General features: G+C 53.9%; 1 protein-coding gene across 7 annotated transcripts in view; it reads left to right on the top strand.

The window, feature by feature from the left end:
• The window catches only part of ZNF423 (zinc finger protein 423), a 326,671-nt gene that overhangs the window by 144,387 nt on the left and 155,471 nt on the right, over nt 1-26,813 (top strand). Inside the window, exon 1 of one of the 7 annotated variants that reach the window (XM_082676942.1) lies at nt 22,074-22,175. The exons of the other annotated variants lie outside the window; for them this stretch is intronic. The gene's annotated coding sequence lies outside the window, so the exon portion shown is untranslated. Of the gene's footprint in view, nt 1-22,073; nt 22,176-26,813 lie in introns of those variants that run through there. 7 annotated transcript variants of the gene reach the window in all.

Here is a 26,813-nt window from a genome sequence, read left to right as displayed (position 1 = left end):
CTTTAGCACTTAACCTACTTGTGAGCCTTAATTTACCCCTCTGTGAAATGGGGCCGTTGAAGCCTCACTTGCATGGTGATGGGGGATTCAGAGGGGTTGTGTGTGTGAAGGGCCAGCACACCGCCTGGCACACTGGGGCTGCAGTCAGTGAGTGGTGGTTCTGTTTCCTTTGGCCTGGAACAGGACACCCCAAAGGGATCGGAGTGGGTGGGGTAGGGTGTGTAGAGGAGGGAGCTTTCCCTGGTGGGCGGTGGGTGGACCCGCACGAAGCAGTCTAGGCTGCAGTGCCTGGGTGGACCCTGGAGAGGAGCTACCCACAAGCCTTTGGCTCTTGAGGCTGAGCTGTGATCCCTTGTGGCCGAGCTGGATCACTGCCCCAGGAGCCTGTGGGGCCTTGTGGGTCCAGAGATGAGGCCATTGTGAGGGAGGACCCGCCCTGGTTTTTCTGTCTGGGGAAGGACAGCCTTCTCAGCTGCTCCTCACAGACCCATCTCTAGCTGGCCACCTCCTCTGGTGACATCCTAGCCTGTTGCTGCCCTTTGTAAAGTTATGTGAAGATGTCAGCAGTGATGCCACATGTCTTTGGGACCCCCCTGTGTGCCACATGGAGGCTGCTCACTCTTAGGGGCTCCTGGCCTCTTCCAGGGCACGCTGGAGTGAAGGGAGAGGTACCGGGTCTTCTCCATCTCACTGATACGGTGGGCACCTCCGAACCCCTGCAGGCGACAGGGAGGAGTCATCCTAGGGAGGTGGGCTTTGGGAATTTCTGAAAATACTCTAGGAATATTCTCTAGGAAAGCAGCGTATCCTTGCCCAAATTCTTTATTATACGATACCATCTGGGACCCGTGTCCTGAGCCACCACCCATGAACAGGAACGAATGCCCTCATCCTGTACCCAGGCCTTCAGGTCCTCATCTCTGTGCCTGCTTTCACAGCCAGAAGGTCTCTCGGGGTGCTGGCTGCAGGAGCCCACTTAGGGCTGGCCTGTCCCAGCCCAGCACAGGCTCATCCTGGTGTCTGGAGCCCAGCCATCGCCAGGCTCCCAACCCCCCAGGAACCACAGGGCTACCCTGAAGGTGTTGAAAGAAGAAAATCTTACAACTTAAACTTGTCTTCTGCTCCCATCCACGTCACCTGTGAATTTGTAAGTTTTTTTCTGTTTCAGTGAGTCACTCATTTATCACGTGAAGAACACAATTATACCCCATTGTTTGAGTACATGCTTTAAGCGTGTCCGTGTTTTTGCCACCCTGTCCTGGCATTTCTTCATCTATGAAATATACCTGGATTCTCATACGTGGGGAAGACCCAAGCCTCATTCAGCCTCCGGGGGAGCCGCCTGGCTGGCCAGCGAGGCATCTTTGAATGGAGACCCGCTGTCAGCCTCCTGGGCCCCAAACCGACGGACTTCCCTCCACCAAGCAAGAGGGCGGGCTCCCATGTGTCTTTTCTGTTGCAATTATCTCCCTGGCTCCTCCCCTTGATACAAAAGGCCCAAGTCCGGGTCCAGAGTAAGTTATTTGTAATGCATTTTCTGAGTCCATATTGCAATATTAGCCATGACTGTCTGCTGTGTAGAAAAAGGGGGAGTTTGCGTTTGAAGTTTAATCCAGCCTCTACTTAAGCTCAGTCCCTGGGCAATCCTTTTTTCTGCCGCTGAGCTCAAACAGCCGGTCCTCAGGTTTGATCTGCTGCCCCACGGAGCCCTGCCCAATGTGAATTTGAAGAGTTTTTTTTCTCCTCTCAACCAGGGAGACTTGCAAAAAAAAAAAAAAAAAAGTCGGTGTGGTCTGCGGCAGCGGCTCCCATGGTGGGTCCCGGGGTCCCTCCCTGAGCCCCTCTGCTGCTGGGGGCTGAGCCCACCCGGCCTCCAGCCTTCCGAGGCGGGGGGGGGGGGCTGCGTCCCCTCCTCGGGGTCTCCGAGGAGCCCCTTTGAGCTCTCGCTGCTGGTGGACGGCAAGCACTGGGGAGTCTGGGAGTCCTGTCTGGCATGTGGGGGGCAGAGAAAAAGGAGGGAAAAAAGGGAGGAAAATGAAAGGCGTGAGTTTGTCGGGAACTGGTGCTGGCGGTGGAAACAGGAGCCGCAGCAGGATGGAACCTGGTGGCCTTCAAAACTTTTCTTCTCCCCTCTCGCCACATGACTCGGAGGATGCAGGCAGTAATTAAAGGCCCCCCTGGCTCCTCATTTTCTGTGCCCATGTCTTTGATCTGGCTCACGTCGGGCAGCTATTTTCATTGTTCCTGCCTTTCTTTCATTCTTTTTTGATGGCAGAAACGATGATCTTTGATTCCAGAGTCGGAGGTGGGCAGGAGAGTGTTACAGGTCTTACATAATGCATCTTTCACATCTTATTTTTAAACGCGGGCATAATCAGGGCCTGGCAGAGGCTGGGCTGGATTTTAACCCATGTTTGGGGAGAGGCGGTTGCCTGCCCCGTGGTGCTGGCCTGGGGGTAGGTGGGGACAGGCAGTCGTGTGCAACTGAATGAAAATTACTAGAGGAAGCCTTTCCCCTCCACCCTTTTCTAAATATAACCTGAAGGGAGTTTTTCCTAATTGTTCCCTGATGGCCAAAGATGTGCCGAGAGCAAGCAGGACAGGGAAGGCTCAGTGCGCAGAGCCGGGCTTTTCTTGGTGGCATTGTGGGAGGCCTGCACGCTGTTTATTAGCGGATGTTAATAAACTATAAGGGAGAGGCCACAGCAGGAGGTATGTGAGCTGGTAACTCAGGTGGCCGAGATAAAGTGGAGACGTCTGGCCAGATGACAGGAGGTAGGAGGCAGAGGGGCGGGTGTCAGAGTCTGATCCATTTGCACATCCTTTCCTGCCCCTCATCTCCTGAGCAAACTTGGAGGACCTCCCGGCAGAGGGCCCTGTGGGATGGACAGAGGTGAGAAGACGAGGCCTTGGTGATTAGAAGCCTGTGGTCCAGGTCTGTGATGGGGACGTGAGTGGCTGCTGCAGGAACCACAAGCTCAGATGATGCTTGGGGTCAGGCAGGTGAGGGGCGGGGTGGGGCTGGGTGATGGAGATCACGTGCGTGCTAAGGGGAACAGCTGCTCCCCAGTTCCTGTCGTCAGCTGCCTTCCTGGAGGCTGGATCCGGTGTTGCCCAAGCTTCCAAATTTCCATGAGAAGCCAGAAATTCAGGTCTTGATGGGAAATCTCTCAGAAGAGATGAGAAAGAAGACTTTCTTGGTCAGAGGACAGTGCTGGCAATGGTTGGGAGTTGGAAAAACCCTGCGTGTGGAGGGAGTGAGGGGGTCCCTGGGCTGCCAGAGCAAGGCGGGGGGCGTCAGGAGAGTCCGGAGGGCCCGTGCTCTGCAGCCCCTGCCTGGGGCAGACTGGGAAGGCCCATGACCCGAAAGCGACCAGCTCCTAGGTGGACGCAAAGGCCTTCCCGGCAGTGAGTTCTGCTGGGCTGGAAGAGTTCTGCACGCGATGTCTGAGGCCACCTGTCACCTCCACTGAATGCTTGCTGTTCATGAGGGCATGGACCCATCCTGCCACCACGGGGACAGGTCCCTGTGAGAACTGCTTCGTCCTTTGGGCAGTGCTAATGGTTTATTCCTGGGAAGGTCTGAGGCTTACCTTCCTGCCCATCTACCCCAGGCTCCAGTATCAGGATTTTCACGCACTGGTTGCTTCACTAGATATTTATTGAGTGCCTACCGTGTGCCAGGCTCTGTGCCGGGCGCTGGGCATACAGTGGGTCACGGGGAGGAGGAGAATTGACAAATCCCCGCGTAACTACGTATATCATCAGAGAATATATATCCGGAAGGAAGAGTGTAAGGCGTGCGAGAGAAGCAAAGGCTTTTCCCAATAACTGATGTTGAAAATGATGTAAAACAACTATACTCCAATAAAAATTAATTTAAAAAAAGAAAAAGAAAATGAAGGTGGAATGATGAATAGAAACAATGGGGGATGGTAGTCCAGAGAGTGTTCAAAGACCCCAAGACAGGAAGCTATTTGGCAAATTGCAGGACTGTCAGCAGGCAGTCTTGGGAGCCTGCTGAGCGAGGGGGTGCACTGTGGGGACCAGGCCCTACAGGGCCTCGTGGGCCAAGGTGGAGCTCTGGGGGCTCTCAGCATCATCAGACTTGCTCTGAGGAGGGTGGGTGTGGGCTGGGCGGGGAAGCCGAGGGGCTGGCGCAGGCAGTGGGGGTGGAGAGCAGAGGGCGTGTTGGAGAGCTGTTCGTTCTGGATGGCAAAATGGACAGGACTAGGAGATGGATTCAGCATTGGCGGCGAGGGAGCGTGGTACCAGGAGGACCCACGGGTTTCTGGCTTGGGTATCGAGGTGAGCAGAGAGGTCTTCCCCGAAGCGGGGAGGCCTGGAGGAAGAACGAACTGGGTGGAGAAATCCTTCCCCTGTTCTGACGGCCCTCGGCTGGGTAGGGGCCTGGGCAAATCTGGTGAGGACAGTGGGGCTCGAGCTCGAGGAGCCCCAGCCTGGCTGCCGCTTGACCCCCAAGAACCCCCCTCCACTGCGTGAGGACAGGGCGTCCCCTGCACCATCCCCAGCTGGGCCCACCCAGCCCTGTCACACACCTAGCCTATGGCGAGGGGACCCGCTCCGTGAGGCCGCAGAGCAGTTAATACATGTTGGGATTGGTTGCTGCCCGATCCTTGAAGGTTTTCCCTGCGCTGCACCTTCTCCGCCTTCTGGAGGGAGACCCCCTGCCAGCCCTTGGGCTTGCGTACCTGGCTGGGCTGCCTGATGCCCAGATGGAGGTAACCTGTCCAGCATCGTTGTTCCGTTGTAAATCCTCTGGATGGCCAGCAGTTGTGTGGATGGCGCGTGTGCCCCTGCCTTTCTGGGCTGACGCGGGAGGGCTGTATATTTCCACCTGCCGTCCAGGCTGCACATGGTTCTGCTTTGCCTGGTGTGTGCAGAGCCTGGCGGGCAGCCCTCAGACACCCCCGCCTGACAGGGCCTGTTCATTCATGACCCCCTGTCTTCGGCAGCTCCCGCTTGCAGCTGGGTTGCTGGGGCCGGGGGGGAGTGGTTCCTGCTTAGCCAGGATGGAGGGGCCTAGAAGTGGTTCAGGTTGGGGAGGACTTCTGCGTAGGGGGTTCTTCTGGGAAGACAGGGCTCCCAGGTAGGCTCCGTACTCCTCAGGAGCTGGATTTCTACTGTCGGTCCAGGGCGGCTCCCCTAGGTTTGCTGCTGATGTCACCTTGGGGGACTCAGCTTCCCCTTTCTTCATCCTCATCCTGAAAGCAGGCTTTCCAAGAGAAATGCGACCAGGTCTGAGCTGGCAATGGAGAGGCACATGTACCGCTATGTAAGATGGCTTTCTGGCTCGTAGCCTGGGGTCTTTTCATCCGTGCCCTATTCTCTCACCATCCAACCTTTGGGCTAATTAATGGCATGAACTTCCTCATGATAGTTTATAAATGTCCCCTTGATTTTCCCCACGGCAATTTGAGAATCTAATTATCCCTGCTATATCTGGCCATGTTATTATAGTTTGGCAACCTGAGAACTCAATAGATGAATCAAAGACAGCAGTTAGCAGAATTTGGATAACGAGGATTTTTTTTTCAAAACACCCTATTTTCCTGTTTATATCCTTTCTCTTGGTCCTTATCCATGCACACGTGGGATTGCAGGATTACAACCTGCGGGAACCTAACGTACTCTGCGCCTTCACCCGGTGAGTTCATGGTCTGACCTGCCTCCAGAGCCCGTGGTCCGTACAGCTGCTCCTAGCGACCATGTGAGGATCCAGCATGAGGTGTGGCTAACGTGCTGGCGTCATTGTCTGGCACATCGGAATTTCACAGGAGGCCTTTCTTCTTCCGAGTTTCCTTTCGGACCCTGGTCTCCTTGAGGGGACTGTTTTCAATGTGCCTTGTGGCGGAGAGGAAGGAACTCTGAATCTGGGGTCAGGAGAACTGAGTTCTAGCCCTGGGTTGCCACTGGGTGGCTGTGAGTGAACTTGGCCCTTTGTCCCCTGGGCATCAGTTTCCCTGTCCAAAGGTGACGGTGGATCTCACCCACCTCTGAAATTGCAAGATTTGGGATTCCAAAGAAGGAATGTACTTATGTTAAGAATGAGTATTAAGTATAAAAATATACTACTTATGCTAACTTCTTCCTTGTAGCTCTCACCCCAGCTTTAAAAGAAGTGTGCAGTAAGTGAAACAGGTTTTACACGTATGTGGTGTAATTTTCTGATCATTGTCTGTCTCCCGCATGACACGGTCAGCTCCACGAGGGGCCACCTCGGCCGAGGCCACCACTCACTACTCCAGTGGTGGCACACAGGAGAGCTCAGTCAGTACTGTTGAGCCAGAAGTCAGAGAGCAAAGTTAGTGGCAGGCGCCGGGCAGCACCCCTCTGCTCCTGTCCACAAGACTATAATTGGAGAATACAGATGGATGGCCAGGGCGATTCCCCGGTCCTCCGGGCACTAAAGCTCTGTAGCCTGGAGAGGGGCCCCTTCCTTATCAGGGTCAGAAGCGGGTGGAAAAGCTGTTGGGTGCGTCCTCAGCCCTGACCCTCCCTTGCCTGACACATGCCGGGGTCGGGATCCTGGGATGGGAGTCCTGGGTGGGGGTGTTCCCTAGATGGCCACTGTGCTGAGGTCCTAACACCTACTCAGAGCCACCAACACTGGGCACAGTTGTAATGATTGTCATTACAACATAATAACTGCTGTTTATGGAGTGCTTATGACATACAGCATCTCATTTCATCATCACCACATCCCTGTGGGGTGGGTATCGTGACCTCATTCCCATTTTCCAGATGAGGAAACTGAGGCCCAGAGAAGTTCTAATTTGCCCAAGGCCACACAGCCAGGCGGCGCTGGAGCTGGGAGTTGAGCCTGGCCACCCTCTCTCAGAGTTCGTGCTGTCCATGACCAACCCCTGTGGCTTCCGCCAGCTCAGCACCCCCATAAGCCTGGCTCTCTCCTCTCCTCCCATCTCTCAGGGCCTCCTGCCATGCTCGGCGACATCCCATCTGTCAGAAATTCTGTTCTGGCCAGATGCAATGCCCCTCCTGGGATTCCAGACCGGGGCAGTAGCTACAGAGGGAGGGGAGGGGGATTCTCAGGCCTCGCTGTTGCTCCAGACCCTGGCTGGGCACGTATGGCCTGGGAGGCTCTGGCAGCCCTAGGCTGTTCCCTGTGGCTGGGCCTTCTGTGCCCCGGCCCAGACTTTGCCCCTGAGCAGGTGGGATCGGATGTGCTCGGCCAGCCCTTTGAGCTCGCAGCGAGCCCCAGCAGCCCTGGCCGTTCCCTGGCTCCTTTCTCCTTGGTGGAGAGAGGGGCCCGGGGAGTGGGCGGGGGAAAGGGGAATGGAGAGAAGGAGGGGCAGGATAAGGGAATGGGTAGGGGGGAGCAGGCAGGGAGGTGGGACAGACCCTCTGAGGGTGAAGAGGAAAGGACATGGGATGAAAGCAAGCAGACAAGGGAAGAGGAAGTGGAGGTGGGGGACAAGGTGGTCCCCCACCTTGAGAAACTGGAGGGGAATGGAGGGGGCTGGGGAGGAAAGGAGGAGAGAGCCGTGGGCAGAGATGGAGGGGGTGCCGAGGGGGCGCTGTGTTGGGTACAGAAAGAATTCTGACAATGTGTGGAGGCCAGAAGGCCCAGCTCACGACCCTCACAACCTTCAGCAACCGCAGGCAGGCACCTGCAGGTGGTGGCAGAGGCCATGGGGTTGGGCGTGCCCACGGGCTCCTCCCACCACACGCCGGACCGGGGAGCCGTCACTTTGAGGTCCCTGACATTTGCGGTGAAAGGATCTGGTCTGAGGCCTCGTTAGCCTCTGCTTTGCTGCACGCACCCTGCCATTCAATCTCCCCGTCCGTCCTTGCAACACCAAGGTTTGTAAATCTGCCCATTTGCTTTATGCCGTCTGTCGCTGACGTGAACTTGACCATGTTAATACACACGGGTTTTTTCTTCCCTCTGCTGCCCAGGGGGAAAGAAGGTGCCGAAAGAGAACCCGTGTCTCTTTTCCACTTAAACTTGGGAACGGCTTAGTCTGAATGCTGGTGGATTTCATTTTCCCCAAGCTAGCGCCGCTGCTTGCTGCTCAAGACAAAGGAGGCCTTTCGTGCCTGGTCGTTTCCCCCAAACCCGCCCTTCGTTATTCGCCTCCCTTCCTACTTGTACCAAGCCCCCCACGTGGTTTTTCTGCTTTGCTCACCTGAGGGCTGAGCCCCTGACTCTCAGAATCTGGGGAGCCTTTTGACTTTCTCACTGGATAGGCCTGTTGTCCCAACTCTGGGCTTCCTTGGAGCTGAGGGACATGAACATTTCTTAGAAAATTATTTCTCCCTGTCTCTCCCCACTGACCTTGATCGACACTGGCACCTGTCTGGCTTAAAGGTTGTGCTTTTACAAATGAAAGATGGCTCCAGACCTGCATACTGATGGCTCCAGACCTGTATACTGATGGCTCCTGACCTGTATACTGATGGCTCCTTACCTGAATACTGCTGAGAAGACTGAGACCCAGAGGGAGACCCAGTGGGCTCTGAAGCAGCCAGGGGTGGTGTTCTTGAACCAGTATTCACAGGCATCTGTGAACATTTGTATGGAGTGAGGGTTGACTTTTGTGTCTCATATCAGATTCTCATAATGCACCTCATTCATTTATTCATCCATCCATTCATTCAATAAATTGGTCTCCCCGAACTGTGCGCCAAGGCACAGCTAATCTGTCAGAGTTCTGTGATGTATTTTAAATTTTCAAGGGAACACAGCAATACTCAACATCTGTTGGACATGATGTGAGCTATTAGCTTGAGGTTGTCCACCATTTCAACATTAGATCACTCTGTATTCTTTTTGATGACATTACATCTTTGCAAAGCTGGGCTTTCAGTGGTTACTGTGGATAAAAAGCAGGTACTAGGTGAAAATCAATATGGAAAAAGAAATGAGGATGGCGGGTCCAATACGATTCCAAGGTTGGAGAAGTTGTGTGTTGACCAAGGGAAAGATGACTTTGGGCCTGTGGGGCAGATTTGGGACTTTACTTGGAGCAATGGGAAGGTCTCAAGGGGATTTTAAGCAGGGCAGCGATGTGAGTAGATCTGTACTCTGCAAAGAGCCCTCGAGATCTGTGTCTGGATTGGACTGAACATGGGGAAACTTGTTAGGGGCCAACGCAGTGGTCCAAACCAAGCAACTAAGCAACCAACCGAACCACCGAACAACCGAGCAACCTGCCAACCGTGGTGGCTTGGACTCAAGTGACGGCAGCAAACTGGGGAGGTGGTGGGCAGATTTGAGACCTGGCTGAACGCAGGATGGACAGGACTTGGTGACGAGCTGTGTAGGCGTGAGAAGAGAGAGAGGAAAGGGGTCTGGCAGGGGGACATGATGACATGGAGAGGACAGAGCAGGAGAGCAGGGCTGACACATGCTACCTCACTCTGCTTCCTTTTTTTTGTTCACTCCTGGTTACCTAACATCTCGTAGGATCATTTGATTACCCTGTTACTGTCCATCACCCCCACCAGACTGTCAACCCCATGAAGGCAGGACTTTGCCTGCTTCTCTGCTGTGTCCCTGTCACCCAGACCACACCTCATACAAAGATCAGAGGCTCCCAACTTTCTTGGTGCACAATGCCTGAGTATCTAATTTTTTTCAGGGCACCCCTAAGCCCAAAGAAATACCTTATAGCTCCCTTTGTTCAAAGAGTCAGGTGCAAATAACAAGTATTTACGTCCTAACAACTTAGTTGCTGTTTGAAAAATAAAACACATAAACTCAAAGGAAGAAGTATATTTTCATTTCATTCTCAGATAACCACAGTTACCAATGGAATGTGCTAAAATGCAGATTCTGATTCAGCGGGTCCAGGTGGGGCCCGGAATTCCGCATTCCTCATAGACTCCCAGGTGATGCCTAGCTGCTGGTCCGGGACCATGTTTTGAGTGGGTGACTGAGGTGACTGCTGGGCCACTGTCTTCACTCCTTTCCAAGCATCCTTTCATGTCTTTCGCTCTCTGCAGAGAGCTTCGCCAGCCCCACGGCACGAGTTAGATGGTCTATGCGGGGTGACTTGAGGTACCCAGCACAGCTGCCCCCATCTCTGTGAACAGGCATCCTTGCTGGGCCTCACCCAGGGCTCTAAGTGGCTGGCAAACCCTCATCGAGAACGTGATTGTTCCTGGTTCCTACCAGCAAGGTGGTCTTGGTGGACTTGGAATGTGCTAGAAATGCTTGCTGGGGCAGGATCGTTAGCTGTTTCATCCTGGCTGTTTTGTCATCTGGAGTCACCTGCCTTGTGATGGCTAGGTACCCATTTTAGGCCCAGAATGCCAGAAAGTCCCACGGATCACCAGACACTCTGCTTCCTTTCTGGGAGCCGGGTCCCACTGAAGGGAATTGCTTTCCATCTCCTGGCCTTCATGGTCAGATCTCTCTCTTGCCAGCGCCTGGTGGTTATGGATGTCCAGATCTGGGAAGGTAAGTTTTCTGGTCACATGCACAGTACACATCACAGGTGCACACTCACATGCATGTGCACGGATACCGGTTAGTGCCTGGCAGAGCTCCGCAGTGTAAGTGGAAGGGCAGGAGGTCGTACCTTCCTGCACTTTCCATTCCCTGGGGAATTTAGTCTCGTCTACTGATCCAGAGAGCACCCAAACGGGACTTGGGGCCAGAGCTGTGCTGTTCCCGATGGCTCTCGGCATCAACGATCAATTGATTCATTTATCAGTTCATTCTCATTCCCTCCTGCTCTGAGTGTTTATTTACTAACTGTGGCTGATGTTATGAGCTGGAGGGCCAGTGTAGCTGGAGAAAACTTCCTGGAGGAGGGAGCGTTGGGGTGTGTGTGCGTGTGTATGTGAGTGTGTGCATGCCCGTGTACATAGGTGTATGTGTGTCGTATACCTGCACACACATTTGTGTGGAGCAGCTATGAATGTATGTGTGCACGAACACGTGTGCACCTGCACATGCCTTGCGTGCAAGTGTGTGCGCCCGGTAGGATCGTACAAGCAAAGCCTTGGTGCCAATAACAGCAGCTTTGGAAACCTCCCTTGCCTGTGTGGATCCCGGGCTGGGGAAGAGAAGCTGCTGTTGGGTAGAGCAGATTTCGTAGCTTGGCTTCATGTGCGTGTGAGCACTTGGGTGTGTTTTAATTAACTAGAACATTTGCCTGGAAATGAGCAGCGGTGGCAGCAGGCGCAAAGGCAGCTGGAGCGGGGGGCGGGGCGGTGGCAGCCATGGTGGCGGAGGCCGTGGCAGCCAGGCTCCCGAGGTTCCACATGCCCAGTCCCGGCTGATGGCACATGGAGTGGTGGGGTGGCAGGCTGCCCCTGCTGCTGCTGGTCACTGGCCCAGCAGAGAGGGCATTCTGGGAGTGGCTGAACTTTCTAGAATTCCCTGGACTCCTCTGCACCCCATCTAAACAGAGATGACCAGGGTAATGGTTCCAGCACATGGGTGGGGACATGAAACTCCCGACGTTGTATCCAGGACGATGGACCCATGTTTTGGACCCATGAGCCGTGTAGGACTGACTGTCCTCTCTCTATTCCCAGCCCAGCAACGGGCACATAATGGGCCCTGTGTACATGTTTACTGCATGTGTGACTCAACAGGTAAAGGCAGCCAAGGCTCAGAGAGGCTAAGTGATGTCTCCAGGGTCACACAGCGAGTTGCTAGGCCAGCTGGAAATTTTGACTTTGTTTCTGTACTCTTTCCGTGACTCTGTAGTGTCGGCATGAGGGAATGCATGGCATTATCCCAGGGGCAGGTGAAGACTCACACCACAGGTGTGCACACCTCACCCTTTGCCTGGGACCGTTCTAAGTTGTCTACCCACCATCCTGTCCATCTGGGTGGTGGGGAAGGATCATCTTCCCGGGGTTTCTTGGGATGGTAGTGTTTTCTCCCATCAAGAGAGAGGTGGGGAAGGGGTGGGGATAACTGGAGGGGAAGGACTGGGGTGGTCCCTTCCTAAGACAGATTGGCCACCAGTAGCTCACGGGTTGGAGTTTATTGAAGAAAATCTCTGCATTTAAATGCTAGACTTCCCCTCAGACCTCCCCCTCTCTGCCATCCAGTCTGTTCTGAGGCCTACGGTCCACCCCTTGGCCCCTCCAGGGTGAGGTGCTTCCCTGGGTGTCTGGTCTTTGCTTTCTCTTTGTCCCACTCCACTCAAGGGCCGCTGCCTGATGATTTTGCTGAAATACCACTTTATTCATGTCTCTCTCCAGTCTAGTGGTCCAGGGGTTGGACTCTGGGGCTGCACTGCCTGGGGTCAGATGTAGGCTCTGCCCCTTGCTGACTTTGTGATTCCAACAGAGTGACGTCACTCGCTGAGAGAGCCTCGCTGTCCTTACTTGTAAAGTGGGATGATGCGCTGTACGCATCTCGGCTGCAACTCACCATATACACATGGCCAGGACCACTGACGCTTGTCGGAGCCATAAACTGGGCCGCTACCCAGCCGAGGGCACTCTGTGTGCTTGGCACACACACACCAGAAGTCCTGTGGGCACACTGATAACGCTCGCAGTACGAGAGGCTGATGGGACATAAACCGATGGAAGGAAGAGTTCAGCTCAACTCTTCTTGGGCACCTCCTCATGGAGGGAAATAACGTGGAATCACAGGCACTGTTTCAATAATTATTTCTGTCTTTTTGCTGAATGCATAGCTAAATTCACATAGGTTAAAAGTGCGTGTAATAGAACTCCCATTATATCTACGTCTACCTATCTATCGATCTACCTATCTATGTATCTATCTATCTATCTATGTATCTATCTATCTATCTGAATAACTTCCATTCTCATGCGGCTGTCTTTTCTTGCCTTTGCCCTTACTACTTACTCTGCCCAGAATGTTCTGTCTCCCTGCTCCTTGGCTTTTTATTTTTTCCCCATAAATGAGGACCCAGCACCAGGTCTATCTGCCGCATGGCGGCGTCCCAGATCAGCCAGCCAGACTTGAGCTTCCTGCCTGACGGGGCCCCTTTTATGGTCCCACCACGGTCTGCCTTGTCTTGTGCCCTTATCTCAGCCTCCTCTAGAGAATAAGCTCCTGAAGGCACGGGCTCTGGGTTTCTTTTTCTCGGTCACGTGCTGTGCCCAGAAGTCGGTGAGTCCTCATTGATGCCGACTGAACGGAAGGCCGGCTTGGGATTTGCAGCCAAGGCAGGAAGGGGAGTTTGTGCACGCGTATGTGTATGTGTGTGCGTGAGTCCACACACGTGTACCCATATGTATGTGCACACATGTGCATGCTTTGGCCCATCAGTTTGATGTTCCTCTCTAATTGGATTTCTGAAGAAAGGTGCCTGCTTTAATTTTTAATTAGAAATCAGAGCAGAGAAAGAATGGGCCAGCACTTCAGCTGGAGGTTTTTCTCAACGCTGGAGTTCTTTTTAACAAGCACTCGCAGTCCAGAGCGGCTTCTGTTTGGGCTGGACACCGCCGCTCGCGCTGGTGGGAGTGTCTTAATGCCTACAAAATTATCAGGTAATTATTTGGTAATGGGGCATCAGGATTTTGCCTATGCAGCAATCTTTCCCTGCAGCTGAAAAAAGTTGCCGAGAAAGAGAAGTCGGAGATGCCCAGGGATGCACCTGAGGAGTTGTGGGATCCCCACGCCTTTTGGAAGCGATGGGGTCCCTGCCCTCTGGGCATCCTGCTGGAAGCCCTGGTCTCTGTCACATGGGATTACCCCACGGCGCGTTTCTCCCAGGCAGGAGGTGTGTTTAGCACATTTGCTGTAGGTAAAATAATCTGTGCAGAATGTGGCAGGTGGGGAGTAATTACCTGGGCACCAGGACGGGGTGGGGAGCCTCACCTGCTGGTAGAAACCTGCCCCTGGGCATCTGGGCTCTGGCAAGGACCCTGGGAGGTGTGGGGATGCCACCAGGGTCTGGGTAGCCTCCAGGTAGGGCGCCTCCTGGTGGGGTTAGCCGGAATACCGCACATGTTGGCCGGGGGAGGGGTGGTGGTGGACTGTGGACACTGGGGACATTCACAGATGCTTGAGTGTTTTTTTCAGGAAGCTTTAAAACTGCGGTTCAGTACTTTGCTCAGGACCTCCTGGGGTGGAGAGGACAGACCCTCAGGCCAGACGGCTGTGGGGCTCCCCTACTTATGTGCTATGTGACTGCAGGGAAATTACTTCTTCACTTCTCTGTGCCTTACTTGTCTTCTGGAAAGGAGGAATGGCAACAGTGTCTCCCCACAGTGTCACCAGGAAGATTAAAGAGACAATATGGGTCCATATCCCTTATTCACTATTCTGGATTCCAGAAAGCCTGAAACCGGAAAGTTTTTTGGTAACTCATTTGGCAGTAAACTTTGACCTGGTGGATGCGAAGCCATTTATAGTACTTGTTTAATTCGTGGTGGTGAATTATGTTGTGCTGCAGAAGTATCAAGATGCTTGGTTGCTTCTGAGGTGTTCCCAAATACCAAGGAAAGTCACTGTATTACTTTTCTAGAACCTGAAGAAGTCTGGATGCTGGAACACATCTGGCTTCGAGGGTTTAGGGTAGGGGATTGTGGACGGGCATATGCAAGGCGTGAAGGGCACCGCACACAGAATGATACTCAGTAGGCATCAGGTGGAGCTGTCCTTCAGACAGAACATCGCTGCCCCATCTCTGCCCTTTCCTTCTTTCCTCTCACTCTCGACCGTCCCGGCATGGCAGGTGCGTACGTGCAGGCACACTTCTGCCATTCCTCTTGGGCAGGAGATGGGATGCCCCGTAGCAGGTTGATTTGTGCTTGGGACGCGGAAGAAGGGCCAACTGTTGACCCGGCCCCGGGGGTTGGCCGCTGGATTCCATGCCCGTGGTTTGTGTCCGGTTTGGAGGTGGCTGCTGCCAGGTCTGTAGCTGCCCACAAGAATAGGGCCAGAAGGAACCCCCTTCACACGTTGTCCCTCCTCCTCTCCCAGGGGGCAGTCATCCTTGTGTTGGAGGGACATTGCCTAGTGCCTGCTGACACCATTTCTCCAGTGCCCCCTGGGTGGCCCGGCACAGCTAATGAAGGCTGCTTGGTCTTCCTAGTTGTGGGAATCCTGCGGGCTCTGACCCCACAGTCCGAAGGGGCTGCAGGGTGTGGAACCTCATGTGCCTTCGAAGGAAGGCAATTAGGAAAATTGGAGGTTAACCTCCCTTTATTTATATGTTTCTCTTTTACTGCCCGATCAGACATGTCTTTTTTTTGTTTTTTAACATTTTTATTGGAGTATAATTGCTTTACATTGGTGTGTTAGTTTCTGCTTTATAACAAAGTGAATCAGTTATACACATACATATGTCCTCATATCTCTTCCCTCTTGCGTCTGAGATGCGCGGCCCCCCAGTGTTTCTGGCCTGACTCCCTAAGGGAATTGAACATTTCTCAGGGGGCAGGCCTCTGCTCTGTGCTCCAGGTGCAATCCACTCACACCGCACCAGCGTTTCAAAGAGCTCCCCCTCCTCCCAGACCCAAAAGATGCTTTAACTGTCTTGCCTCAAGCCAGTGTTGTCAACTAGCTGTACTTTATCTCTTCTGTTTGCGTTGTAAAACCCAGCAATTAAGAAAATCCCTGCTTCAGGTTAATTGTAGCCTACATCGGCCCAGAGCGAGGCAGTGTGCTGTTTCACTAGTTTCGTGGCTTTTGAGGCAGAGGGAACTGGAGCACCTGGGGAAACCGAGTCTCAGAGACAGGAGGACACTTGCTGGAGATGGCACAGGGCACGGAGTGAGACAGGACTGGAATTCAGGGCCCGGACTCTTGTCCCCCCAGCCGGGTGCTTTCCTGCACATGATCCTCTCTGCCGGTGGAGTCAGGCAGGTAGGGGCATCCCCGGTGGCTTGTGAAGTGGGCAGACCTGCCCCCGCCAATCCTTCCTGGGCCACAGCCCAAGGGGTCTGATGCCTCAGCATGGACGAGCGCAGATACGTCTTCTTTCTTTACAGGGGCCATCGTTTTCGGACTGTGATCTGTGGGCATCTGCACCGGTCTCTTGTGCAGAAGCAGGTTGTCTGAGGGTTGGGGGCTGGGAAAACCCTGACATCAACCAGTTGCCGACACCTACTGTGTGCTGTCTGCTGCGTTGGGTGGCCACATCTCTCCGTGCTGGCCAAGACAGAAGCAAGCAGCTGGAGCAACCACTGCCTGCATTCTGCCTGTACTTCGGGCCCTGGAGGGACCATCCAGCGCCAGCATGGGCCTCTTCTCCTGCTGTGGCCACAGCCCAGATTTGGGGGGGGGGCAGGTTGTGTCTGCCCGTGGCATCTCCTGCCTTCCTGTCCCATATGTGTTCCCAGTGATGCCACCTGTGGCGCTTGCACTTGGCAGTTTGCAGAGCATCTGCACGGGCATTATTCTCCTCTGACCCTCACTGCAGCCCTGCGAGGTGAGCAGAGCCCAATGAGTGGAAACTGAGGCTCAGTGCAGGGAGGAGTGTAGGGCCACATGGCCTAGGAGCGGGAGGCAAGACCAGCCGGGTCTGTGTGTGTGGCGTGACACGGTGGCGGATGGGGGCAAGACTGCCAACTATTTTCCTGTGTGGTTCTCTTCTGAATCCTTATTGTAAGAGAGTGAAGTCTGGGGCTCTCTGAGGGGCATCCGGGTCCAACTCCTGCCTCCTGGGTCCAGACCCTGTAAGGGGAGCCTGTATCTTCCTGTGTCTCTCTGGCCGGGCCACACGCTCTGGGCCGCCTCGTCAGCTGCCTGCTGGGCTTGGTTCAGGGACAGCTGAGGGGAGTATGAGCCTGAGGGGAGTCTGTGGGGACAACGGTCCTGCTGGGTCTAAAAGAAGAAGGGCTCAGAGAGGGGAGGTCACTTTCCCCAGGTCACACAGCATGTACGTGGCAGAGCCAAGATTCAACCCAAGCCCACGCATTTGACCTCCGCTGCCCATGCTTCTCTCCTCCTGGGTGGCCTGGTGCTTGTTGGGGGCAGGGGTGGGGGAGCCTGCAGGATGTGGGATCTGTAGGATTCAGTCTGTGGGATTGGTGACTTAGCAAAGGAGCTTGTTTCCCAGGTTTCCCTGCCCATACTGAGGGTGCCTCAGGTGGCTCTGGTCTCCTGCCACCTGACTGGTCTCAGGGAGCTAAGGGGACAACTTACGCCCTGCCAATCAGATGGAGAAGGGGATCCACAAATAGGACTGGTCACAGCCACTATCAATCCAGTGGAACCCATATCCAGGTCCCTTTTCTGAACACTCCCTGGGGGTCCAGGTGTGCTGCCTGTAGGACAGATATGAGGAGAAGTGCTGCCCTGGTGAGGGCTGGGCTGGGAGGATGAGAGGACTCCAGACTTGCAGACTCAGCTCCCATTGGAAGCCACCTGGGAGCTGTGGCAGCTTGAGTCTCCCACCCCCACCACTTCTGGGCCTCAGTTTCCAAGTCTGTGAAATGTGAGAGGGCCCTTCCCGACCCCCTCCTCGACATGGGGAGGTATGGGGTGTTGAGGCCTTTGTGAGCCACTGTGGGGAAGGGCTGCCCTCCTGGGTCTGGGTTGGGTTGAGTGGCCTGAGGCTCTTGCAGTCTCAGGAGCTGCATGTTGGAGATGATCCTCAGGTGTGGGTTTCCTCTAGGAATCCTTTGGGAGGAGTTTGTAGTTTGGAGGGCAGGGCGGCAGAAACCATTGCGGTGGGAAGGGGCAGGGCATGAGCACGCCGTCTTGATCCAGGCAGACTCGTTTGCAAGACGGCTCTGCCTCTTGCTGCAGAGAGCCTCGGTTTCCGTTTCTGTGACTTGGGCATAACATTTGCACGTACCCAGGATGTTGCTGGGGAACTCAGAGGGCGCAGGCATTTGGAAAGCGTTGTCACACTCTGGGTCAGAAGCCTTCCAGAGCTCCCATCGACCTGGTTGGTTACTCCTTACACCCTGTTTAATGTCTTTTTTTCTTTTTAAGTTTCCAGTTAAGTTTCTCTTTAATTTTTTAAAATTTTATTTTGCTTTTGGCTGCGTTGGGTCTTCGTTGCTGCATGAGGGCTTTCTCTAGTTATGGCGAGCGGGGGCTACCCTTTGTTGCAGTGTGCGGGCTTCTCATTGCGTTGGCTTCTCTTGCTGTGGAACATGGGCTCTAGGCGAGCAGGCTTCAGTAGTTGCTGCACGCAGGCTCAGTAGTTGTGGCTCATGGGCTTAGGTGCTCCACGGCATGTGGGATCTTCCCGGACCAGGGCTTGAACCTGTGTCCCCTGCATTGGTAGGCGGATTCTTAACCACTGCGCCACCGGGGAAGTCACTGTTTAATGTCTTTGGGTTACTTATTTTATTCTCCCTTCCTCACTTGGGGGATTGGGGTTGGGTAAGAAAGTGAAAGCTGCAAATGACTAGCTCTCGTCTGGTTATGTCACTAACCTACCGTCTGACCACCCTCTTGGGCCACCACGCCCGCGTGTATAAAGGGAAGCCACGGCAAGGGTTGATTTAGTTTGTTCTGTGCGGGGCAGTGCTGTACGGTGCTCTCCAATTTGATCAGCATGACATTTCCATGGGGATGATGCTGTTTCCCATTTTATGGAGGAGGAGGTGAGGGCTCAGAGCTAGTGAATGGCGGAGCCAGGATCTGAAACCAGCCTGGCTTATGTCCCGTGGGGCTGAGCACCTAGGACTCTAGGGCTGCAGGTCGGCCGGCTGGGAGGCTGCAGGACGGGAAGGTGAGTTCAGCATTGGCAGAGGAGCTGCCTTCAGGCTTCCCCGCCAGGCCTGGGAGTGGCCACTGGCCCCGGCTCGCCCTAGCACCATGCACCCTGGCCCTTTTTCCCCTTGGCCCCAGGGCCCCCTTCCTTGGTCTCTTGCACCCCCTCCTCAGTTGCCCTAATGACTTAGCCCGGGTGGCAAGTTGAGTGGAGAAACCACTTCAGGGAAATGAGAGTCCTTGCTACCAGCCTGGGTCTCAGGTGTGTGCGTAGCGGCCCTCCCTGGGGGTCTGGTGAGCTGCACCTCCCCCCTCCAGCTGTTAGACAGGAACTGGAGAGCTGTGTGCCTGTGTGTGGTGTAGTAACTGTGTGTATGTAATTGTGCATGCATGTAACTGTACACGTATAACTGTGCGTATGTGACTGTGCATGACCTGTGACCTTGTATAGAACCGTGTGGGTATGTGACTGCAGTGTGTGTAGGTGTGTTTGTCTTGCATGTGTGTTTGTTTGTGCATGTGTGGGAGGCTGGAGGTAGTGGGAAGGGGGAGGTGTTGACTGCGTGGGGCTCAGGGCAGGGGCCCCAGGAATTTATGGCAGGGGCTAACGTTACCTCCTTTGCCGGCTAAAACACACTTTGTAGAACAGAGTTACACATATGTTTAGATAATTAGAACAAAAGCCAAAAGAACAATTCCATTCAAAGGGACGAAGCCGGGAGGTGGGGGTCCACCAGGATCTGGAGGGCCGAGTTCTGTCTCCCCAGCTCTCCCCGGCCTTTGCTGGGTTTTGATCGTGCTATTTAGAAAATCCCTTTGTTGTAGGATAAACTGACATTGGCCTGCGCGTTTCTGCTGTGAAGTTTGCTATGTTCCAGGGCCCACTCGGGACATTAGGAGCTGATTAAATGAGCTAATTTTAATTTGTTCAGTGGTTACAGATGCAGAGACCTTTCCATGCCCTTTTCTTGAGGCTCTATTTATTTATTAAATTTTTTCCTGAAAAGTAAAAGACCTTCAGGACTCCCTTTTCTCTTCCCATCCCCTCTTAAAAATAAACATATGAAAACATTTCAAACAAGAACTTCAGCTGGGAAAGAAGGTCTCCAATACGGGCTTAGCCACTAGAGGTGCCAGTGGGAGGCTCCCCGAGTCTGGGAGCTGGGGGGAGCTGGGGGCGGAGCTGCTGGGATGGGCCACCCACCACGGCTCAGGGAGAGGAGCCAGATGAAATTTAGTGGAAACGGTCAAAGACTTGTCTCACCTCCAGGCCTTTGCACGTGCTGGGGCTGCTGCTTGGACCTCTGTTTCCATCCCTGTTTCTTTTCCTTGGCTAATTCTTATTCATCCTGCTGGTCTTAACGTAGAGGTTGCTTTTTCTAGGAAGCCCTCTTGCACCCCAACCCCTGTTCTCCCACCGCCCCGGGGCCTTCTTCAGTTGTAGCAGATATCAGCACATAGAGAACGTCTGTCTCTTTCAGGAGGCTGTGAACTCCGAAGGGCAAGAACTGTGCCTGCGTTTTCTCGCCTCACACCTCCAGCACCAGAGTGCCTGGTGGGTTCTAAGCACATCATCAACGTCTGTCGAAGAGATGAATGAATGATTGAATGAATGAATGGGTAGATGACATCTACACTTACTGGACTACACTACACACCAAGCTCTTTTTTAAAAACATATTTTAATTGAAGTATAGTTGATTTACAATGTTGTGTTAGTTTCTGGTGTGCAGCAAAGTGATTCAGGTATACATATAGATATATATTCTTTTTCAGATTCTTTTCCCTTATAGGTTATTACAGAATACCAAGTATAGTTCCCTGTGCTATACAGTAGGTCCTTGTTGGTTATCTGTTTTACATATAGTAGTGTGTGTATGTTAATCCCAACTCCTAATTTATCCCTCCCTCCCTTTTCCCCTTCGGTAACCATAAGTTTGTTTTCTGCGTCTGTAGGTCTATTTCTGTTTTGTAAATAAGTTCATGTATATCATTCTTTTAGATTCCACGTATAAGCTGTATCATACGATATTTGTCTTTTTCTGGCTTTCTTCACTTAGCATGATAATCTCTAGGTCCATCCATGTTGCTGCAAATGGCATTAATTCATTCTTTTTTATGGCTGAGTAATATTCCACTGTGTGTGTGTGTGTGTGTGTGTGTGTGTGTGTGTGTGTGTGTGTGTATCAATATATGTATATGTATATAACATTTTCTTTATCCATTCGTCTGTTGATGGACATTAGGCTGCTTCCATGTCCTGGCTATTGTAAATAGTGCTGCTGTGAACACTGGGCTGCATGTGTCTTTCTGAATTAGAGTTTTCTCCAGATCTATGCCCAGCAGTGGGATTGCTGGATCATGTGGCAACTCTATTTTTAGTTTTCTGAGGAACTTCCGTACTGTTTTGCATAGCGTCTGCACCAATTTACATTCCCACCAACAGTGTAGGAGGGTTCCCTTCCCTCTGCACCCTCTCCAGCATTTCACTACACAGCAAGCCCTTGATGTCACGTCCCTGGGGTCCCACCAATCTCAAATTGTCATCCGTAGTTGTGTGTGCCTGCCCCGCCCCCTCTGCCTGGCCCTTTTCCTCACTGATGTGGGCTGAGGATTCAGTGTTGAGGGCTGAATCTCCAAAAATGAACGTGGTGGGAACTCACGCTTACCCGGCCCAGCGTGACGCTGATTTCTAGGCCCAGGATGCAGCTCAGGCCCAGCTCTGCTGGAAACCTGACTGAAGGCCGCAGAGGGAGGAGAAGGGAGGAAAATTGCTCCGTGAGTTGGCTTTGTACAGCGCTTACGGGCCAGCCGGCCTTGGAGGATAATGTGCCAATAGTGGAGGTGCTCGGAGCGCAGGAAAGGAGGGGATGTGTGGCTGCGGCCAGCTGCCACCCCCGATCTTGCCTCAGCCTCCCAGCCTCCTCCCCACTCTCTCATTTGCAAGGCGCCTTTCTCCGGGGTTGGGGCACCTTTCAGTGAGCAGCAGGGTTTTCCCTGGAGCTGTGCAGCCATTGTGGCCTGGCCCGTTTCTGGGGCCTGGTTTCTATTTGCTGAGTGCTTCTTCCCGCAGACGGCACCGCACCCACCCCACCCAGGGCCTCTGAGGGGCTGTCCCCCACCCTGTCCTGGCAGCCCTGTGTTCCTTCTTTAACCCCAACCTCAGGGATGGGCTTTGGAGCGGTACTGCCCCAGGCCCCTCGTCTCTGCAGAAATCCCAGAGCCGGAGGGGGAGTTGGAACTTCTTGGGTGCCCCTGGGGTCTGGGGCCCTCAACTGGGTCAGCATCTGGCTGAGTGGCCGAGCCTTTGGCCTCCTCTGTCTCCTCCCCCACTCCCTCCCCGAGGCCCTTCCTCTCCCCACTAGCTGGATTCTCCGCCAAGTGCCGGCGGGAGCAGCCACGCTGGGCCCATCCTTTCCCCGGCTGAGGGTGGGGATGCGTCCCGGGGCTGAGGTCACCAGTGGGGCAGTGGGAAGCGCTGCTCCAGCCCTCGCCTGCCCCGCCGCTGGGTGCCTGGAACAAGGGCATCAAACAACTTGGCCTGGGGCGCCCTGGTGAGCAGGGGGGAGAGGTAAGCGGAGAGGCGGGGCTGGAGGGGACGAATGGATAAAGCAGGCTGGTGTCTGCACCAGAATGCCAAGAGTCCCATTAGAGGCTCCTGGCTCCTTGGGAAGCAGAATGTTCGCTCAGAGTGGACTCTAATCCAGAAGGAAGGGAACTGTTTTCCTGGACCGGGAGAGAAAAAGTGAGGGCCTAGGAGGCACTGGTGGCAGGGCTGTTAGATCTGTGTTGGGTCCTGCAGTGTGGGAGTAGGATGCGGCCCCTTGGGAGCACCCTGATTTCTGGGTCTGGCGCTGCTCTCTTTGCTCCCCCCTCCCCTTCTCTCAGTGTCCGTCTGGTGGCCTCCCGGCCCCCGTCTCCTCCGAGAAGGCTGGCCTGCATCCCTGATCGTCTGCGTGCCCTTTGGGCTGGAGTGCTTGCTGGCCCCTAAGTGCCTTGGCTCCCACCCCCGCACCCTCCTCCCAGCCCCTCACATCTGTCTCACTTCCTACAGCCCGGTTCCTGGCTGGCGGCTGGGAGGCTTCCTTCTGGGCCCGACCTTGCCACCCACAAGGCCACCGTGGCCCCAAGCCATCACCTCCCAGACATCGGTCTCCTCTCTAGTCATAGGGGGACATGCCAAGAGAACACCGAGACAAGGCTCTATTGATCACCAGACCATGACTCCCAGTGGCTTCCGGGGGGCCCCACGGTGTAGGGGGCTCGGTGTTAAGCGGGTGCTTCTCGGGGCCAGCCACTTGTTCTCCTTGGGAAGGAACGGGTGAGTTTCTCTCTGTTTATTGTCGTAACCAAGCTACCAAAATGGCAAACTTGGGTTCGGCAGTTACACAGCGTTTCAGAAGCAAATTGATAGGATAACGTGTTATTATTGGCTACTGGGTTAATAGCTATTTTGGCAGGCGTGCCAATCCTGCGTGGCATCGCTGGTGCGGGCGTGAGAATGGCGTGATGGGGTAGAGGGGAATGGTGGGTGCGTGTGGCACAGAGCGGAAGACTGGGGAGGACCCCAGGGGCTTCCCTCCCCTGGCAGTGCCTGCTTGTTGCCTTAGCCAAGACCAGAGAGGTTGAGAGGCCAGCGTCAGGTCACACAGTGAGTCGACGCTGGGGTTGGATTTTGGGTCTCTGTGGGAATGAACAGCTTGGTCTGTGATCTCTGGAGACAGGACAAGTGCCTTCGCTCCGAGCGTCATGCTGGCATCTCAGACAATGGGGATTTGGAATGTGTCCAAGGTGGCTCGCTCCGGCTTCAGCGCTTTTGCACACGTCCGTCCGCCTGCCTGGAACGCTCTTCCTCTAGATTCCTTGGTTTGCTTCCTTGCTTGCTTCAGGCCTCTGCTCACCTGTCACCTTGTCACGTGTCTGGAGTAGCACCCCGCCGCCCCGTCCCTTCACTCTCTGCCCTTATCCTGCTGCGTATTTCTTTGTAGTGCCACCGGACTTACTACAGATGGATTTATTGCGTTATTGTTAGTCTCCTCTCATTACATTGAGGCTCTGAGGGCAAGGTCTTGGTTGTACTCACTACCCTGTCCCCAGAGCCTGGAACAGGGCTGCAGAGTAGACACTTGGTAATACTTGTTGAAGGAATAAGTGAATTTAAATTGTAATGTTATTTTTAAAAAATGGCTGCCACGTATTAGGTGACTGATTCTGTCTCCTCTCAGAGGATGGTGGGAGTCCGGGGATCCCGTTATTCCTGTCCCTAAGGGGTGGTCAGCAGGCCCTCCCTTAGGGCTCAGGATGACATCCATTTCTTTTTGCTAAGGAAGCTCAGAAGGGAATGAGTTCCCCATCACTGCAAGGGACCAAACCAGTGGCAGAGGGGTTGGAAGTGCTGGTGGGGAGGGCGAGGACCCTTCTATGTTTGGGTTCCGTGACGGGCTCCGTGGTAAGATAGTGGGGTCAGCTCTTTCCATCACATGCTGTTAGTGGCTCTTATCCCAGATCCCCGAATGGTGTGTGAGGATGTGGAAAATTGGGGATGCTCATGGGAAGGGCAAACTGGGAGTGGGAGGTATGGCCCACCAAGGCGGTGAGCCCTGCGGTTCACCAGGGGTTTTCCCAGCGGCCTCTGCTCTTGCTGCCACCGATCTGGAAACGACATGCAATGACACATTCATTGAGCATTTCCCGTGTGCCCAGTGCTGGGCCAAAGCGGATTATCCTATTTAATCCTCACCACAACCAGAGGAGGCAGAAGGTGTTCTCTGTCCGTTTCCCCCCTTGGTGAGGCTTAGAGAGGTTCGGTAACGGATCCGAGGTCACATAGCTGGTCAGCGGTGGAGCTGGGACGTGAACCCAGCTCTCTGGCTAGGGAGCCTTCCTGGACGCGCTCCTGGTGCGCCTGGAACCAGGCTCCCTGGGCCAGTGTGTCTGCTGGCCCAGCACTCCGAGAGAGCCTGGCATGGACAGAGTAGGTGTCAGTAAGTATTCAGAGAATGAATGAATGAATGCAAGGAGTTTCCCAAGATGAACAGGAAGTGATCAATTTTTTTGGTCCGTTTGGGCAGGGAAGGAGAAACCCAGGGCGGCGGTGGCCAGGAAGGGGTGATACCCGTGTGTGCTTGGCTGGCCTAACTTCCTCCCAGAAGAACTTACAAGGCAGCCACTTGGCCGTGTGTTCCTAGAGGGAGGGTGTGCTTACTTGTGGGGGTTGGGTAGTCAGTAGGGAGATTTGGGGTGAGGTTTGGAGGTCTCTTGCGGGGAAAGGCACGCATACCGGTGCATGCACACACACCCCCACCCTCACCCTCCAGTGAGGAAAGAGATATTTACTTGCCGAGTTTTACCAGAGAAACATGCAAACCTTTCACTCCACCCCAGAGCACAGTGCTGATGCTGTACCTTTAAGAGCATGGAATCTTAGCTTATTATTTTATTAAATCTATTCATTTGTTCTGCTCTGGTCTGAATAAATAGGAGGCCTGTAACCACCCACCCCCAACCCTTCCTGTCCACTCCCAGTGTCTCCTTTGTTTTAATACCGTTTCTCCAGGGATTCAGTCTAAGGCTGGCTGGCTGAGCTCTGCCTCCATCCCTGCCATCCGCCTCCCCTACCCCTACATACCCTTGCTCTCTCCCTGGTTCCAAGAGGTTCTTTGAAAGGAAAGAATGACAAATGCGGGCTACACTGAACACTGGACTAGTTGCATTCTGCCACAATGTGCGGACGCCCCAGGGACCTGGCTCTGCAGGGGTGGGCCCCTCTGGGCCCAGGTGGTCAAGCTAGTGGTCAAACTCATTAACCCCTCAGCTGCCAGCTGGAGCCTCCACCTGGTGGGGACCCTCCTTGAGTGACTCCCGGCGCCTTCTTTGCGATTAGCTCTGTCGTTCATTGGTTAGTTCATTCATTCATTCTCTCATTCAGGTGTTCATTCATACTACAGGTAGAAAGTGCCTCCTTTAGACCAAGCCCTGGGCTTAGCATTCCTTCCATCCGTCCATCCATCCATCCGTCCATCCATCCATCCGTCTATCCATCCATCCATCCGTCCATCCATCCATCCGTCTATCCATCCATCCATCCATCCATCCTAGTCATTCATTTATTCATGCTACAGTTACCAATTGCCTACTCTAGGACAAGACCTGAAATGTACCCTTTCATTCATTCATTCATGCATTTATTCAATCATTAAGCAGATAGGTACTGGCAGGCACCTGGTGGGGGCTCCCAATTTGGGGCTTCTCAGAGTTGTCTCTGGGCAGCTCTAAGCCAGGAGTACCTGTAGGGAGACACTCCCTACCTGTAGGGAGACACTCCCAAGAATGACATTCTTGGGCAAAGATGAACAAGTGAAGTGCTGCTTCGATGCAGTGTGAATGGCGGAGGAGGAAATTCACAGCTTGTTCACAGCCCTGCACCCAGCACTGACTAACGACCTGGCTGAGACACTCATTCATCCATCGTTCGTTCATGGAACATTCAGCAAATGTTGATGACCTACTCTGTGCCGGTGCTGACATGAGCTGGTAGCTAGCCCTGCTGGGGACAGTGGCCCCGGCAGGCTGTGGGCATAGCACCACCACCCTCAGGGATGCTGAGTTGGGGGCAGTGTCTCCCCTTCCCAGACGCCCTGCGGGGAGGATGTCGTGGGTGATGCATTGTGCAAAGGGTCCTGGGTGATTCATTGCTTTCCACAGGGTGGTCTTTCTCTGTTTATACCTCTACATTACGTCAGCCTTCTCAGCCTCCTCTGGGGTGTGTGTGCGTGTGTGTTTTGGGAGGGTTCCCATAATTCCACCTCTAACGTACTGACATTTTGTGAGGTTGGTGAGTCAGGCAGTCAGATCCTCCTAGCTCTGCTGGAGTCTACCTTGGGGCAATTCCCTCTCTCAGACCTCAGGTCCTCAGTATCTGCACATGCACAACGGGTGGCAGCTGGACACTCCCAGAGGTTTATTTCAGCCTCTGAGCCTCGGGTTCCTCATTTGTAAAATGTGTCTAGTGAAAGGATTATGTGTGGTTTAAATGCATTAATACACGCAAAACATTTATGCTTAATAATATAAGTAAACAAAAAGAGTGAGCATGGCATATAGTAAGTGCTCAGTGAACATAGTTTATGATGATTTTCAAGTCTATTTATGACAATAGGCACAGTGTAGGGTAAGATGAGGGCTTGGTTACGGCATAAGGACGTGGTGG

The sequence above is a fragment of the Grampus griseus genome (genome assembly GCF_964374135.1).
Source record: "Grampus griseus genome assembly, chromosome: 19".
Classification (NCBI taxonomy): domain Eukaryota; kingdom Metazoa; phylum Chordata; class Mammalia; order Artiodactyla; family Delphinidae; genus Grampus; species Grampus griseus.
The sequence above is the reverse complement of the archived record's forward strand: the minus strand, read 5'-3'. Positions and strand labels throughout refer to the sequence as shown.